Below are 16,336 nucleotides of genomic sequence, written 5' to 3'. Positions count from 1 at the left end.
CCAAACAATGCATTTATAAGCATAGATTTCCCAGACTATTTTTCATATACCTATTTTCCAGTGGTTGCACAAAACCAGGAATAACAACTCAGGAGATTTCTTTCAAATATGAAATTTAGCAGAGATATCAAGGTCTCCTTGTAGGTCCTTCTTTCCCCCTTCTCTGACAAACTCAGACTGCTAAGGAATTGTCCAAGGCTAAAGACAAGTAACTGGCATAACTCTTCCAACACAAACTCACAGATTTTCCCACGGAATCCAGTGCTTGATTTTTCAAAACCACTGAGTGTTAACAAAATGATTCCAACTTGATTTATGATTATGAGCATCATATAAATGCAAATTTTGGTAACTTGCAAAATTTTTATTGGTCAGTAAAGGATAGCCAACACACAAACTCCAAGAATGACTTTTAGCATTCAATCGCTAACAGAGCAGAAGACCTGCTTGCCATTGAGGAACCAAAAACACCCCTGAATCCTTTTAGGTCAAAAAGAGCATTTCACATAAAGGGAGTCTGATAATTCATGAAATGCATTCTGAAGTTGTCTGGAATGGAAGCTGCAATCTGCTGTGCTTGAGGGTCTGTCTGCTTCATTGTGTTCCTGGGTGTCACACAACATCTGCAACCCTTCATCTTCAATGACCATTTGGCAGTATTTTCTGGGGTTTTACTCCAGACATAATACATAGCTCATAGTTCCCAGAGATGAACGTCTGGTTGAGAGAAGTTGCCAAGGCGTAGGAAAAAATGCCTTGAAGAATATGTAGGTTACCAATGTCGTCATTTTACAACTTGAATTTTGCCAATTCTGGATGGCTGCATACAGACCCTAGAAAAGAGCTGTCCTCTAAAGATCTCAGGACATCCAGGGCTGTTTGTAAGATGTCAGGTGGGCTATGAAGCCTGCAGCAAAAGAGCTGGCTTCCACTTCTTTGCAATAGAGCAAGATACTACTAAGCTTCACCACACCTTTGGTTACTTGCTTGAAAGAGAATTCTCTGACTTCAGTTACATAGTTTTCCAAGAGCTGGATGAAGATTGTAGATACCTGATTTTCAATGAAGAGTTTGGAGGCAGGTGGGCTCATCTGTGAGATTCCAAAGTGTTTTCAGAGTAAACAAGAGGGAGAAGTCATCTAAATTCTCAGTAGCCTTTTGTTTTACCATTACTAGAATATCCTTACTGCCATGAAGGACTCTTCTTTAAGGTGTGCAGTTTGCTCAGGTGAGAGCTGCAAGGCTAGAACACAAGTGATGCTCATGGCCAGTGTTTTCACCTTGGGATGTTCATGCTTATAGAGTCATCTCATAAATTTGGTAGCATGAAACCTGTCAAATGAAACATCCAAAAGAACCCTGGATTGGTGAAGAAGAGAAGGCTTATCTCTGTAATGAGCTTGTAGAAGGCTTCATTGATAAAACATGACCTGTTCTTGTACTGGCTCAGTGCTTCTAAAATTCAAATCATGTTGAGTCTTCCAGCAACTTAGACTCATTCCCTCCAAACTTCAATTTTGGGGGAACAGCTTGAAAGGCACTGGAGACATATGAAAAGAGGAACTAAATTATCTGGGATCAGGGCTGAAGATGGGGGCAGCTTTTTCCCAGACAGAAGCTTACAATAAATTTCTTTTTTAATCTGTAAGCAAAAATTTGAACCCAGCTCTTATGATTCAAAGAGTTTAGTACTTAAAATTATTCCATTCCATCAATGCTTATTTTATATTACATATTTAACATATGTTAAAATTCATTATAAAATTTGTTTTAAAATGTTATATTTTATGATTTTGAATTTTTTATCAATGTATTTAAATATTCATCATAGACATTTAAGCTTCATTCTTGGTTTTCACAGCTGTTAGACAATTCTTCATTCTCTCTATATCTCATTCAGAAGGATTTGAAAATTGCTACATAAGATTTGTTAAAAATTATAAAGAGTAAAAATTATAGATATGGTATCCAGAACCCACAAGATATGCAGTCCCACACTACACTACAATTAGGTGTTCTTATTATTCCTGTATTTTTAAGAAAAACAACAAAAGAGTATCAACAATTTCATTCTCTGAACTATATTTAGGAAATCTGTCCAAAATTTTATTCAAAACATTCTTATTGCAATTTTCCCATTAAAATGTGGACCTAAGTTAAATGTCATATAGCTGGGAATTGGTAACTTAATTATGCAATGATTATCTTTTCTATACAATATTGTATTATCATTATAGTTACTTAGAAACATTGGCAGCCAAGGAAATGCATATGATAAATTAAATGAAAAAAACAAGTTACAAAAATATGTCTATAATAGGACATTGCTTTTGAGAATAAAAGAGAACGTTAAATCATACAAAATGTTTCCTATGATAAAAATGGTACAACTTTCTCATGGTCGAATCTAATAGCATAATGAGAGATAGAGAAACAGAGACCTGGCAAGCTAATAGCTGTGATTATCTTCAATTGATAAACATCTACCTCATTTAGAGAGAGATTGCTTGGGTTTAAATCCAGGCATACTGTTTATTGAATGTCGTGCCTTAGTTTTCTCATTTATAAAACAACAATAAGAAAAATAAGGAACATTTCATAGGGTGGTATAAATAATGTATATGCAAAGGTCCTAGAACAGGGTCTGGAATTCTCTTGGTTCTGTATAATTAGTAAAATGTATATTTTAAAAAATATTTGCAATGGGTATATATTATTAGGTAATACTATTATTTATTAATCATAAAGTGTGTTTTCATCATATAAAATATTTACCCGTATAGACTTATTATGGAAACTAAACTGTGTTAAAATTGAATAGCAGAAATTTTAACATCTTGAAAGAATATATGACTTGAATCAAATAGCAAGAAGTGGGATAATAGAAGACTGTATATAATATAATTGCCTAGTGTTAGCACAAACAAAGGCATAACAATTACATAGCAAAAGTCACATGTGGGACGTTACTCTGTCAAGGATCCTGGGCCCTAGGGCCGTTCAAAGCCAGATAATCCTCTATAATACACTGCTCATTGTAAAATATTTAGCCACATTCATGAACTCAAGCCACAGATGACTGCATTGTCTTCCACCCTCAAGTTGTGGCAACCAAAAATGTTTCCAGAAATTGCTAAATATCCTTTAGAGACTTAGCAAAGGCATACCTCTTTCTGTCGAGAATCACTATAGTAAATAAAAACAAATGTTGTAATGTTTCTGACATTGGGAATAACTATAACTAGTTTGTAATGTTTGAGTAACAACTTCAAGACTAAGAATTTTCATAACAGTTTTATGTACTCTGATCTAAGGAGATAGTATTTCAGTTTACATTTTCATGAGAACAAAATAGGATCTAATACAAAAACCAGAACAGATATAATTTCCAAATGTTTCCTTACATTCTTACAAGAGGGTTAAATATGATGGTTATTATTTGGGTATTTTGCTTGTTTAATTCATACTATTAATGTATAAGTGATTTATCTGGCAGTGTAAGTAGATTATTATAAAACCCTGAGTTAAATAGCATTTTCAAGTATTTTTTATAAGTAAATGTGATTATTAAGATGGGCTCAATTACTATCTATACAGGCTAAATAGTTTAAAGTTGGTAAAGATTTAATAAGTAATGGCTATACTATATGATGCATTTATAGAATGAGAAGGAAAATCAATTCCATACAATGTAAATCTACAGAAAAATCAGAATAAATTAAGATCAATGTTCTATAGATTACAATTTATTTTCCCCTTGTCTTTGCTTCCTAATATATGAGATTTATAAATTATATTAACATATGAGACTCATACCTTCGTAAATGAAGCAGCTAGTTCTTTTATTCTTTTTATTCAGAGCATCTAATAAAATTCTAACATATAATGACCGCTCAATAGTTGTTGAATCAATTTGTTGCAGAGTGTAAACTGTGCCTGCCTTAAAATTTTATTTATGTTACCTAATTCTTCTATATTGAAGTATACCCTGAACCCCAAATTATGAAAAAAAAGTTCTCTGGGGTTTTCTCTCCATTTTTCTTTTATTCCTGGGCTGCACCCTGGACATTCAGTCGTTTTGCATTGGCCCCACTATTGATCTCATCATGCTCTTAGTCACTTTTGTCTACACTTCTCTTGCCGTCAGGCTGTTTTTTAATTTTCAATATTCTTTTTACTTTCATTTATCTTCTCATATGTTTTACTACAATCCTGAACACATGCAACCAATATTTTCGACAGACAATGTACAGACAATAGACAGTGTACAGTGTGTGTACACTGTAAACTGAAGATCCAAGTTTACCTAAAGAATCATTAGAAGGCAACATTTTTCAAATTCCCGAAAGTTTACTAATATTTATAAAAATCTATAATACTCATGTAGCTAGTTTGAATATTCTCTACAACTATTTACTCCCTTCTAGTTGGAATTATGCTCATCCCATGTGATTTGGTTTGACCAACGGATTGTGAGTCAATGAGACAAAGGGTCGTTTCTGGACAAACATTAACCAAGTATTATGTATGGCTCACCCTTCTTCTTCTGATATTCCAACATAAAAGCAATGTGTCTAGAGTGGCAGTTTTTCCTTTAATGTGTATTATAGAAAGAGAGATGTGTTGAACCAAATCAAGCCTAGCTCATATGTGAACCCAGCAGAGCCCAGAAATGACACAAGTCAACAGACAACCTTATGTGAAATGAGTAAGAAATAAATATTTAGTGAAGTTAGAATTGGAGATTGTTTTTATGCTGCATAGCCTACTGAAAGCCAACTAAAATAATCCTAAATAAGAATTTGAAAAATGGGTCTTTTAGTCTGACTTCAATATTCAGGAATTTTCTCTTTTTATTCAAGTAAATTAAACCACAGCCTTAAACTATAAATTAGTAAAAAATGTAAATACAACCTTGTAACCCATTACTGATTACTTTACTGCTAATTACACATTTTGTAATATCAATTATATGTGTTATAAAACATTTCATCTATTCTATGTCAACACAAATGCTATGAAGACTATGGGTCTTTATTTTCCCAATAACTAGAATAGATTAAATTCTCAGGGTTTAATCCATATATTTATTCTTGCAACAAATTCAGTAATTTGAAAGCCAGTTTTGAGGCGTAATACTAGTTTCCAAGAACAAGACTATGCTAACTTTTTTTATTTAAGGTAAAATGATACTCTTAACAGAGATGAAATACTAACTTCAATGATTTGATCCAGTTTCTAATCAGAGGGTTTCTGTATACAACTTGTGCCAAACAAAACCTCATATTATCTTCCATTTCATCATACAATAGTTGGCCATGAATTAGGAGTACTAATATTAGTGATACAGATATTAACAAAGAGATTAAATAATTCTGGCTACTGATTAAAAAAATGTTTGGCCATGCTGTTTTGTTCTTATAAACTTAATTTTATTATTATTTTATTGAATCAAGGCACAGGGCTTTTGCTTTTTTACCAGGGAATCTTCCATATCCCCACATTTTATTCTCGAGAGGTCTCTAAAGTGATTTGGATTGGTTGCAGTTAGGGATTCTCTGGGGTTTCTTGATGTCCCTATTTGTCCTCATTGGGTCTCCTGACTTCACAGACGTCCACTGAGCTTCAGAATTCTTAGAGAAAAAATGATGAGACTCAGCATGACTATGCAGTCTAAATGGACCTCTTCCCAGAAATCCCTGGCCTTGCCTCCAAAGGAACATGGCAGCTCATGTGAGAAGGTGGCAATCCTGGTAGGATCCCAGACTTAAACATACAGTGCAAACAATTAGGTATTTAATAGAAGGCATCTCTATGGAAATAAAAGAAAGCCAAAGGTTAATGATTGGAACAGACTGCAATCCTGGTTTCTGAGTTCTGAAGGCAGATAATCAAGAAGATTGCCAGGTGTCTGCCTCAAATTATCTTCAGATGGAGTGAAGGCGTCAGAGTCTGAGAGATTCTTTTCGTCTTCAGTTGGAATGTCTCTCGATATTCAGAAATAGGCAAGATCATCCACAGATGAGCTGTTGTTCAAAAATATTTCTGAAGTTTTTATCAAGTCTCACTTACATTGCCTTGGAGAAAGGGCAGTTTTAGTTCTCAATGATTTTAAGTCAATGGATGGAAAAATGAAAATGTTAGTTTGGAAGGTTGCTGCCTAATACTTAAGAGAGCTAGAAAAATACAGAATCCAGTCTAATTTTTAGGTAGAAAATTTTAAAAAGACAAAATACAATGAACAGCATTTAGAATTTAATTCTAACACAAAACACAATGAATAGCACTTGGAATCGAATATCCATAATTGGGTATCATGGTTTCTACTGCAATTTTTTTTCTCTAAAATCAGCCTCATTTTTACCAAACGTAGTCAAATTAAAACTAATCTATTTGCAAAATAAGTCTAGCTTCAATAAACTTGGCCTAATTATTGTAAGTTCAGCAGGAATAATAAGTAACCACATAGGCTCTGTTAAATTTGTTTTGCTGGAATTTTTTATAAGGCATCTTCAGATTGGACATAAAAAGCCCTCTTAAAGTCAAAAAGCCAAGGTGAGGATTTGTCATCAGGCCTTTCCAGGTATTCCTGTAGGTTTTTGAATCCCCAAAATATTCTGAGTTTCTTCACATCTCTAAGGAAGCAACATTTTTTTCTTACCTATAATGACTAGCATGAGTCATGTAAGCAAGGTATCAGGCTGTTTTCACAAGGGTATTGTATTGGCTTCCAAAGCCAATCTGAATTCCTTAAATCTGCCTGGTCATATTTGAGTCGATGAATGTCTCAAAATGACATTCCAGTCAAAACCAGAGATTCCATTTCCGGGAGTATATTCAAAGAAACCCGAAATATTAGTTTGAAAGAATATATGCATCTCCATGTTCATTGCAGCATTATTTACAATCACTAAGATTGGAAGTAGCCCAAATATTCATCAACATATGCATGGATAAAACAACTGTTACATTAACACAATGAAATACTACTTGGCCATAAAAAAGAAGAAAATTTTACCCTTTGAAAGCATATATAAACCTGGAAAACTTTATGCTAAGTAAAATAAAACACCATAGACAAGAAAGACAAATACCATATAATTTCAATCATATGTGGAATCTAACAAACAAACTGATATAGTAAAACAGAGATGTATCATAGGCAGCATACTCACAGCTCTGGGTAAATTGAGGGGTGAAGGGATTGAGCAAAAAGAAAGAGATCTCATGGACATGGACAACAGTGTGGTGATTTTTGAGGTGAGATGGGTGGAGGTGGAAGAAGATATGGAAGAAAAATGATAATGGAAAAAATAAAAAATGAAGTAACATAAGAGTAACCCTTTAAAAAGGCATAGGGTTTTGAATTTCAAAATATTGGTCATACACCTATGACTTTCTCATTTGGGGAAGAATATATATAATCTTTTAGCAACATTTTATAAATACAAAGAAGTTTATATTTGTCTTTGAAGTAATACACCTTCTTGTCAATATTTAATGTTGGAAAAAATTCAAATATCTCAGATTGAAGTCTAGTAGAGGAGAAGGTATTTAGATCCCTGCAATAAAATTTCCTTGAGTAAAAAAAAGTCTAGATTCATGACAGTATCGTCCTGGTATTCTAGATATCATGGAAGGGGGGATAAGTCTTGCCATACAGGAATCCATGGCTGCAGGTTTCTACAAATTTAGCCTCACCACTCTCTGTTGTGCATTAATAGAGAAAGACAAGAGGGAAGCGGGGGGTGGGGAAAAGGAAGGGAAGGGGAAAGTCAAGGAACATAGAGCAAGGACTCATGGACAAAACCAAAGGTGAAGAGCTGAGGGAGGGAAGGAGAGAGGGGGCAAGGGAAAGTGGTGGGGGGGAGGCAGAGACAAAGGTATTTGAAAAAATAAAATAAAATAAAATAAAATAAAATATATAGAAAGACTGATCGCAAAGTCTAAACACATTTTGTACAATGTAAAACATTTCAAAGTGGCTGAGATTTGATTTATGTTCGAGAATATAGTCTGTTATATAAAATGTGTCATGTGCAATTGTAAAAGAACGTTATTTTGCTACTTTTCAGTCAAGTGTTCCAGAATGTTAATTAGGTCTAGTGAGTTGATGGTGTTGTTCAAGGTTTCTATATATTTATTGATTTCTATTTGTTCTATTACTAATTTAGAGAAACATGCTAAGTCATTTGCTAATATTTATTTTTTCTTTGTAATTCTAACCATTTTATTTTGAGGCTCTGTTATTATCTTTTAAGGCAGCTATGTTTTGATAGAACTGATCCCTCAGTCATTGAGAAATAATCTTCTTTACCGTTTGTAAAACTCTTGTTCTGAAATACACCTTCTATGATCTACTAATAGCCACTTCATCTTACTTCTGATTAGCTTTAGCAAAATTTCTTTGCCATCTTTTATCTTAAACTATTTGAATCTTTATAAGCTTTACACAGGTAGTAGATAGATTGTTATTATGTTCTTATCTAATTCAACACACAGCCATTTAACTTGGTGTACACACAATTTATATTTAATGCAATTACTGGTATATTTGAATTTAAATTTACTATCTTTCTCTTTGGTTTCTGTTTGTCCAATCTACTTTGTACTTGTTTTTCACTCTTTCTGTTTATATTTTAAGGTCATTAAGTATTTTTATGAATCCATTTTATTTTTGTTGTTGGATGATTAACTATGATTTCTTTTGAGTTATTTTTGTGTGTATTTTAGAGTTCATATAATCATCACTGTTTTTATCTCAGTCTAATTTCAAGTACTATATAGTGCTGCATATAAAAGAACACTAAAACAGAACACATTCCCTTCTAAGCATTTGTCCTATTTTTGTCACATATTTAACCAATATATATGCAATATTATTTCTTTTCACCTAAATAGGTCATTACTTCTTAAACATCATATTTTTAAAAACCTTTATATTTATCTATGTGTTAAGTTTTTCCTGTGCTTTTCATTCCTTGGTATAGAACCTGCCTTCCATTGTTTTTGGCAAGTATAACATTCTTTCTGAATGTAGATCTACCTTTAATATATACTGTAGTTGATAAAAAGTTTTATTTTTAGGTTGTTTTTACTTCGTACTGGAAAAATGTTCTGTCTTCTGCCTTGCATTGTCTTCAATGAGATACCTTCTGCTATTCATATTTGTTCATTTGTATCCAATGTTTCTTTTTCCGTGACCCCTTTAAATGTTTTTCCTTTTATCACTGTTTTTGAGTGATTTAATTACGAAATAACTTCATGCAACTATTCTCATGTTTTTTGGTTTTGGGTTCAATGAGATTTTTATGTCTATGAGTTTCTGGTTTTCATCAAATTTATCCTATCTTTGGGTATTGTTTCTTCATCTAAGTAGTTTGTTTTACAAAAGAGCTAGGTGAATTTTCCAGAGCAGTAAGAATAAATTCTAGAATTTTTGTAGATTCTTTTGGGTTAGTTTTTCATTATCCAGTGAGTCATCTTCATTAGCATTGAAAATTCAACCTGATAGAGCAAGAAACTGAGTACTTGTCAATGTCTTCTCTACAGTTTCCCACAAAAGTGTGTTTGTCACAGGGAGTTTATCCAGCAGAATAAAGCTGCATCTCAGGAGTCAATATTCAGAACAAAGAACCCTAAGACTTTCATTGCCTGGATCATATGGATTTGTGGTGACATAATATACTATGGAAGTGGTTGAGAAGTAAGAAAACCCAGCAAGCATTGCGCTTTCTAACTCTTCTATTCTAATTTAACCTAGTTTTTAATAAAGCAACTGGTTTCTGCTCTTGGTGAGCACACATTTTCTTCCTTTCACATTTACTGTACAATTGTATTTCTGAAACTATTGATTGAAATAATGAAAAGGGGAAGAAATTTTTACTCACCTACGATGACTCAAGGACTAAAATTATGAAATGTTGAGTATGAGATAGCACCTCAAATTGGCAATGAAATTGACTCTCTTAAAGTCAAGCCTTTGAACTTTCTTTTCAGCACTCAACATGTCCTACTTTCTCATTTCCTCCTTATTAATAGAAAACACAAATCATACTATTAGATCAACATCTTTTCTGCCAATCCCCATGATTTTCTCTCAAATAAGCAATAATTGTTCCTGAAAGCCCTTTGGAAGGTTATTTTTTGCAGCATCCTATCTTCCTTTCCTCAGCACTACAATTATTAAGAACTGTAAAGGGTGCAAGATTTTATCCACCTTGAAAGCTGACAATTTAACCTGTCACAGTATAAGTCTGGTGGAAGACATAAGACTCCTGGGTCATGGACCAAAAAAATCGTTATTACTCACAGAAATAGCAATGCCATTGTATCAGCATTTTTACTGGTTCTCCCAGCCCCCGCTGCTGTGAGGTTTCCAAGAAGAAGAAAAGTAGACATGTGCAACTGCTGTGGATTGATTACAGAAGTTTAGTAAAGTTAAATCTTTTGGAATGGCAGTAAATACAGGGTGGGGCAGGTTTTCAGTTGTGAGTACCTGAAATCTGGAATTTGTTTTTGTATTATTATTTTATTATTTTCCATATGAGCAACTGTAAACCTATTTTAGCCCCATCCTATATGCTTACTATTTTTTCCAATGCAAAACACTCTCTATCCCCAGTTTCTTCACCAGAGAAGCTTCCTAGAAAAGACAGCCCATATGAAAGGACAATCAGGCTTTCATCTCAAAGATATACAACAATATGATAAAAAAAATGCAGAATCATCTTCTAACATTAGTAATGTCTTGAAATTCTCGAAACTTTTCTTCTTTAATATTTTTCTGTTTTAATACCATGCAGTATACAACATGTCTTTTTTATACCTTCTGTATGCCTAAAAACTTTTTTTTTTAGCTTCCCAACTATTTTGAATTGTTATACACCCTCTCTTAATATCTCTGTTTACTAATTTTGTCAACTATGTCATTACTAATCAGTTTGGATTCATTGATTTTTCTTCTCATTAAAAATTTTATTTTCCTGTTTCTTTTCATGCCTGCTAATTGTTACTGGATGCTGACACTGTAAAAATTGATTGCATGTTGATATTTTTATATTTCTATAATATTCTTGAGATTTTTTTTCTGAGACTTAGGCTATTTGGGGCAAAAATGATCCCTTCCAATTCTTGGTTTTCAAATTTATCAGTCAGGCCCAGGGCTTCCTTTTGTCTAGAATTAAATGTCTGCATTACTTGGGCAAATCCATTTATAACTTCTCTAATTAATGTTAATGCTACCTGAATTATGAAATTTTCCATTTTAGCTGTTGGCACTATTCTTAGCTCTCTGTGTATTTGGGAGACTGTTCTAATTATTTTATTTGGTTTTATTCCCCCACCTTAAAGAGTTTCCTCTAATATATGTACTGATCACACTCCCCTGAATACATGAAGAGTATTCGAATAACCCTCTGCAGATCTGTGAAGGCTGTGTGTGCATTTATCTCTTCTCTGGCACCCTGTCCTGTTTACTTTAGCTACCTTGGCTTCCATGGACTTCCAGACCCATTCTATCACCATAGGGAGATTTTGGAGCTCTGCTGGCTGTCATCCCTTGCTCTACATCCTTGAAACTTTTTCTAGTCAGTAAGTAGGAATACTTCGAGAACTTATTTCATTTCTTTCTGATATCTCAGGGATAGCTGTCCTCCATATTCTGATGTTTAATATATTAAGCACTGTTGTTTCATATATATTTTCCTGTTCTTTTGATTAGTTCTGATGGGAGGGTAAATCTAGTCCTTGTCACTCACTTTATCTTGACCAGAAAGTAAAATTCTAATTTACCTGTTGAAAATTTAAACAGTCATTTATATAGTATGAAATTTTTCCCCACCCACCTAACCTAACCATTTTTACCCATCAAATTTAGTATTAATCTTTCCCACTTCTAGGCATATGTTGCTATTTTCATATAACTAAGGACAATTTCATAATAATTCTAATTAACTTACACCATTCCATAGTTTATTTTTTTCATCATATCTCCGTTTTAAAAAGCCTATGGTGTAATTACAAGTGATTTTTACTGTCCAAACAATTTACATGTAATAAATTATTAAAAAAATTGTTTTGAGACTAAATAAGTGGATGTGTTCATAATTAGCAGTTAGAAAGTACAGCAACCACACTTACATTTTATGTGACAATATGTAACTAATAAGGAAAATATGAGAATAAAGTCAATAAAAACTTAAATGTGGAACTCCATGGTCAGATCCACTTTAGGTTACACTACATGTTCATCTATATCCCATTTCTTACCTTCAGTTTTCATATCCCTTATTTATAAAAGAGAGTCTAAAATATTTTATATTTTATAAGGTTTTTTAATTGATTAGGATAATGTATATAAAATACTTAGCTTAGTCTTGCCACAAAATATATTTTGAATATACTTAAGCTACTGTTAATAAGATAATTTGTGTATGAGTGGCAGAAACAATAAGTAAAAATTACTTAAAATTCAAAATTGTGTTTTTCTCATATCATGTCAAATCCAGAGTTCCGGCAGCTCCAGAGTTGGTTATTTCAACAACTCAATAATGCCATCTAGGGCCAGGTTCTTTCTATACTTTCTATGTTCTCTGGTAGCACATGTGATTTCATACTCAAGTTTGTAGTTTGTCTTTCATGTTCACAAATGGGGATCAATTTCATTAATCATGTTCTCAGATAACCACACAGAGTGGCAGGTGAAAGAGCAACTTTTCCTCGTGCAATTTTGTTCTTTGAAAGGCAAGACAAAAGAAAAGGCAATCTCAGTAGACTTTAATTCATGCTGTACATGTTAGAACTTCTTTGTATTGTTATTCTAAATCAAACGCTGACAAAAAGAGTTTTACCATTTTCTTGAAAGTTTTAAACTATTAAGATTCAGCTCTTACCTACATTGCTTTGTTTAATGGAGGGTGAGGAAAAATAAATTTGAAGAATGCTAGATAGGCAGACAAGTTGCCAGTCATTTTTTAATAAAAAGATAAATTGAGTATATAGGTAGTAAAATATATCTTTTTTGAGATATAAAAAGTGACAGGAACATATCATTTCCTAATTTTTTCCAAATACCAGTGTTTTTTATTGTTTTTTAACTGAGTATACTCATGATTGAAGTGCCATGAAAATTACATAAGACAAATATGCCCTGTTTTACTGCTACAGTTTTATTAAAATTTAATGAAAAAGTTCTGAATAGCACAATCTGAATAATTAGGATAAAATGTGTTTTGATATACATATACTTCATTAAATTAAAAAGAGTTTTTTTGAAAAATATACGTACATTTTTCTGTGTTGGGTTGGGTATTATATTAGTACACTTGGACAGCCATAGAAAATCCCACAGCCTCTGTGACTTGAACAACAGAAATTTGTTTCCTTACAGTTCTGGAGGCTGGATGTCTAAGGTTAAAGTGCAGGCAGGGTTGGTTTCCCCTGAGTCTTCTCTCCTTGGCTTGCAGATGTGCACTTCTTCAATGTGTCTTTACATGTCTTTTGTCTGTGCAAGGACACCAGTTAGATAAGACTTAGGGCCCATCCTTATAACTTCTTTTAATCTTAAATACCCCTTTAAAGGCCATATCCCCAAATACAGTCAGCTATTATCTCAACACAAATTTTAGGGGCCATGACTCATCCAATAATAGATATGTTTCTCTAGGTTAATTGATTTTGCTGTCCATCTGCAAGATATGTTATTGCTTCATTTCCACATTCCAAACTTTATTATGTTATTCTACAATGCACTGCAAATTCAAAGGTGGGTGACACACAGATAGATAAATAGGTAGACATTCCCAATCTAAATACAAATAATTTTTTCACTAAAATATTTTAAAAATGCAAGTACAAACTTAAATATTTTAGATTTTTTTATTTTTTATTTTATTATAATTAAATTTATTGGAGTGACGGTCAATAGAGTCATAGAGGTTGCAAGTGCATATTTCTATCATAATTGAGCTGTGCATTGCGTTGTATACCCACTATCCAGAGTCAAATAATTTTCCATCCCCATATATTTGGCCTCCTTTATCCTATACTATTGCCAACCCCTTATCTCTGGTAAACACCAAACTGTTGTCTACATCTATGAGTTTCAGTTTTACGTCCTACACATGAGTGAAATTTTATGTTTCTTATCTTTTTCTTACTGACTTATTTTGCTTAAGGTTTATTCTTGAGGTCTATCTGTGTTGTTGCAAATAGCAGTATTTCATCTTTTCTCATGGCTGAGTAGAATTCCCTATCATCTGAATAATCAAAGCAATCCTAAGAAAAAAAGATCAAAACGAGAAGTATCACACTACCTGACTTCAAATTATACTACATAGCTATGATAATCAAAATGTACCATATTGTCTTTATTTATGTACCATATCATCTTTATTTAATCCTCTATCAAAGGGCACTTTGATTGTCTCCATGACTTGGCCACTGTGAATAATGCCGCAATTATCATAGGGGTACATATAACTTTGCAAATAAATGTTTTCAAGTTTTAGGGTAGATACCCAGAAAAGCAATTGCTGTGTCCTGTGAAAACTCTATTCTTAATTTTTTGAGGAACTGTCAGACTGTTTTCCATAGTGGCTGGGCCAGGGTATATTCCCATGAGCAGTGAATAAGGGTTTCTTTTTCTCTGCAACCTCTCTGACACTTGTTATTGCCTGTCTTGTTGATAACATCCATTCTAATTTATGTGAAGTGGCATCTAATAATTTTGATTTGCATTTCCCTAATAGCTAGTGAAGTTGAATATCTTTTTACATATCTGTTAGCCATTTGTATGTCCTATTGGGAGAAATGTTTGTTCAGGTCCTCTGCCTATTTTTGATTGCATTGTCTTCTCATTTAATGCAGAGTTGCATGAGTTCAACATATACTTTGTCAGAGGTGTTGTTTGCAAATATCATCTCCCATTTTGTTGGTTAGCTTTTTGTTTTGGTTGGTGGTTTCTTTTGCTCTGTAGAAACTTCTTAGTTTGACATTTTCTCATTCATTTATTTTTTTGCCTTTATTTCTCTTGACTTTGGGGTCAAATTGATAAAATGTTGTCTACAACCAAGTCCCTAAATTTAGTACCTATGTTTTTTTTTTATGTAATTTATTGTTACAGATTTTATAGTTAGGTCTTTGATCCATATTGAATTAATTTATGTACATGGAGACAAACTGTAATCTAGTTTAATTCTTTTGCATGTGGCTTTCCAATTTTCCCATCACTGTTTGTTAAAGTGGCTTTTTTTTTCCTCCATTGTGTGCTTTTGGATCCCTTGTTAAAAATTACTTGGCCATATACATGTGGTTTTATTTCTATTCCAATTGTCAGTGTGTCTGGTTTTCTGCCAACACCTTGTTGTTTTGATTATCATAGCTGTGTAGTATAATTTGAGGTCCGCTAGTCTGATACCTCTGGCTTTGTTCTTTTTCCTCAGGACTGCTTTGACTATTTAGGGTCTTCTGTGGTTTCATAAAAATTAGATGACTTTTTGTTCTATTTCTTTAAGAAATGACATTGAGATTTTGATAAGGATTACATTAAATTAGTATATTGATTTGGGTATTATGGCCATTCTAACTATGCTGAATATTCCAATTCTTGAACACAGAATATTTTTCCATTTCATGATATCCTTTTCAATCTCTCTTAAAAATCTTATGTAGTTTTCAGCATAATGATCTTTCACATTCTTATTAATTTCATTCCTAGGTATCTTATTCTTTTGGTTGCAATTTCAAAAGAAATTTTCCTGAGGTTTCATTGCCAGTATATGGGAAAACAGTAGATTTTTTCCATTATGTTAATTTTGTGCCCTGCCTCTTTATTTTATTTTTTAAATTATTTCTAATAGTTTTTCATTAAATCTTTAGGGTTTTCTATAAACAGAATGATGTCCTACAAAAAGTGACACTTAGGATTTTTCCTTTCCTATTTTGGTGCCTTTTATTTCTTTCTCTTGCCTGATTGCTCTGGCTAGGACTTCTAGAACTATGTTGAATGACAGTGGTGAGAGTGGGCATCCTTGTCTTCGTTCTTTTAGATGAAAAGTTTTCACCATTGAATATGATATTGGCTGAGAGTTTGTAATAGATGCCCTTTATTATGTTGAGATACTTTCCTTCTTTATATTTTTTATATAAGCTTTTTATGCATTCATTGATAAGATCACATGATTTCTATCTTTTGTTTTATTAATGTGGTGTATTACACTGATCGGTTTGCTTACGTTGAACCATTCTTGCGTCCCTGGAATAAACTCTACTTGATCATGATATGTGTTATAATATATTGTTGTATTCTATTTGTTACTATTTTGTTTAAGATTTT

General features: G+C 32.9%; 1 pseudogene; it reads right to left on the bottom strand.

The window, feature by feature from the left end:
* Nucleotides 1-502: 502 nt before the first annotated feature.
* On the bottom strand, nt 503-2,399 carry LOC129079022 (protein zyg-11 homolog A-like; annotated as a pseudogene).
* Nucleotides 2,400-16,336: the final 13,937 nt, after the last annotated feature.

Source organism: Pteronotus mesoamericanus, unplaced genomic scaffold (genome assembly GCF_021234165.1).
Source record: "Pteronotus mesoamericanus isolate MK-2021 breed Mesoamerican mustached bat unplaced genomic scaffold, CSHL_Meso_final contig_75, whole genome shotgun sequence".
Taxonomy (NCBI): domain Eukaryota; kingdom Metazoa; phylum Chordata; class Mammalia; order Chiroptera; family Mormoopidae; genus Pteronotus; species Pteronotus mesoamericanus.
The sequence above is the reverse complement of the archived record's forward strand: the minus strand, read 5'-3'. Positions and strand labels throughout refer to the sequence as shown.